Here is a 2,911-nt window from a genome sequence, read left to right as displayed (position 1 = left end):
AACTAATCTGAAATATGCAGAAAAAGACCAGTTATTGACTGTCTTCTGCCTAGTTGACAAGGTTTCCTTAAGCAGGCAATTCAGAAGACACACAAAAGATGTGTGAGTATGTAATGCCCATAAACACACACTTTAAGGATCAATTAATTAATCATTACATTTTCCGTATCAAATAGTTTGGCTTATATCTCTATGGTAATGTCATTAATGAAAGTCACATATGCTGTAGTTTTGTTTCCTTTCAGAAAGTACATAATAATTTTTTAATTACTTATTTCTAAATGCATTTAAATCTCTTATATATGTCAAATAAAATTTTTCATAAGGATAAGGATCCCTTCCCTAAGGAAAAAAAAAAATTCAAACTCAATTCATCTCTATTCCTGAAGAAAATTCCTTTAATATTTTATTTTAAACTGAGAAAAATCATCAATAATCTGACTCATGTTGAAGAAAATATAGAACACACAAATAATCTTTCAGAAAGGACAAGTAAGTTAGTTCCACCTCTAGACATTTAGAAGTACATTCTTGCACTAACACAGATTGACTGAATCGTGTACTTTCTCTGTACATCCTCTTAGCCTGCAAAACATACTTAGTAAGGATTTAAAGGAGATCGGAGATTGGAAAACAATACTAAAGTCAACACAAGCGGAAGTAGCTGCTGGATTTATTTCATCTTGGCAGTGTGTAAAGGTAACTAAAACCAGAGAGGCCTTTGGGAGTAGGAAACAAAATAAAACTTACAAAGGTGTTTGCCATCCAAATATACAAAAATACACACTAAAAAATTACTTAAGGAGGAGAGCATCACTAGAGAATAAACAATGTGTACGTGACATGCTTTCCCCTTTCTTAACTCTCATTGTGAGAGACACGATGGTGATACATTAGTCATTCACTCAACAAGTACTTCTAAGCTTCCCTTCTGTCCCCGCACTGTGGATACGGTGGAGAACTAGCTCCGGGAGATTTAGTCCAGTGGGAAAGAGACACAACAAGGCCGCTCACTGAAGGTGTGAAAAGTGGAACCTCAGGCACTCCTCATTGTCTTACTGCCATCACTCAGCAAACGCACTTCACAGTGAGGCTGGCCACCCTCCCTCTGCCCAGCAACGGTCGCTTGATCCCTTAAAGGTGTTCTAGACTCCTACTCTCCAGGCAAGTGAAGGCAAGTTATTCATTTCTCACCTGCTGCAGATTTCTCACACAAATATTTAAATTTATTCCTGGTATACCTAGTCTCCCTCTGAACAAGACACTAGAAAGCACCACTCCACCACTGAAATTGAATAAACCATATTTGCCGTTACGAACCTGGCCCTCCTGAGCAAGGATACAAATGAACATGAATAATTCTAACGCACATCACCATCTGAGAAACCACCCCCGTAAAGCACAATGTCATCTATAAATGACATTGTTTGGAGAAGCCAAGTCTAAGATGGGAAACATTCAAGGCAAATTAAAAAAAAACAAAAAAACTACCAAATAAATGAGTGAAGTCTGAGATGCGCTATAAACAAGGCTTAGAATTTTAACAGGCAGAGAAGATAATAAAACAGGCCAAGCTGAAGGGAAGAAAAGACAGCAAACTCACAGACTTGGAAAAATAGGTTGAAATGGAGGGCCAGTGAGGGGCTAGGAGGACTGGCTCTTGGAAGGAACACTTCACTTGTCCAGGTTGTGTTTGTTCACTTGTGTGTTTGTCAGCGAGGGCTTTTTGTAAGTTTCTTGCAAACTGACACCCTTATCACTTTCTCAAAAGTATTCCAGTGAAAAAGTACAGGACTCAGAAAATCTAGGAGCTAATCCCAGTGACTGTTGAACCATGAGTAAATCACGATCTGTGCAATAGAGAAGGTAAGGATGTCTCACAAAAGAGTCTGGAGGCAAGGAAGGCAGCGCTTTTGAAAACATCCTGCATGAAAAGGATGTGAAAATACTTAAGATATTTCCAACTTCTTAATGGGTGCTCAGAAAGAGTTCTGTTGTTTCATAAGTCAGTATAATTCTAGCCACGAGTCTTTATTTGATTCCCAGTTATCAGTTTCGGTTGACAGTTTCATCAGAGATCTTTCTGTCACAGCAGAATTGAACCCCCCATTACTTTTCTAAAAAGATTTAGTTTTCATGAAATCATGACACATATATCAACATCATCTGTAATACTTAACTGTATTTTAATTTTGGGTTTGAAATTTCTCTTAAGGAGAGATGGTATATCACTTTTATTTTTTTTTAAAAAAAGAGCAAAGCATCTAACATGGCAGTTACTATAAACTATATTCTGGTTTATAAAGTTCAAGGCAGCACTATAAATTTTTTAAATTAAGGAGGGGAAGAAGAAAGTGCAGAGAGGACAAAGAAGTAATGCTGGAAGATACAGAAGTTCAAGAATTGAGATAAGAAATTTATTTTAAACCCATATGTAAACATAAACTTAAAATCCAGATTTAAGAAAGATCTTACTTCTAAAATCCACAATTTTAAAATTTGAAGGACTTCCCACCTAGAGTGTTGCTACATAAAACTTTACAAGCACGTAACTAGTCTAAGATGATGTTACATGTCAGAAAGCCTCTGTCAGTTTCTTATGATCACTAAATGTCAACGTTTTCTTTTGAGACGTAAATTCAAATAGCATTTCAATTTCTTGTAGTTCTCATGCTCCCTTCTTTCCATGGTGACAATTAGATATTATTAAAGTGTTTTTCATTTTTTTATTGACTGTTCCTGTCAACAAGGAGGCCTAAATCTTGGTGAAATTAATGATATTTAGAACTCATAGTGCTATCAGAAAGTTGAACTAGTACTACTTGGTATGAGAACATAGAAGAGTCATCTTCAAAACTAATACGGTCCCTCTCACATAATGTGAGGGCAACCTTTGTCCCCGGGCTGGCAG

The sequence above is a fragment of the Fukomys damarensis genome, unplaced genomic scaffold (assembly GCF_012274545.1).
Source record: "Fukomys damarensis isolate Sample0158 unplaced genomic scaffold, DMR_v1.0_HiC HiC_scaffold_4, whole genome shotgun sequence".
NCBI lineage: Eukaryota > Metazoa > Chordata > Mammalia > Rodentia > Bathyergidae > Fukomys > Fukomys damarensis.
This window is presented reverse-complemented; position numbering follows the sequence as displayed.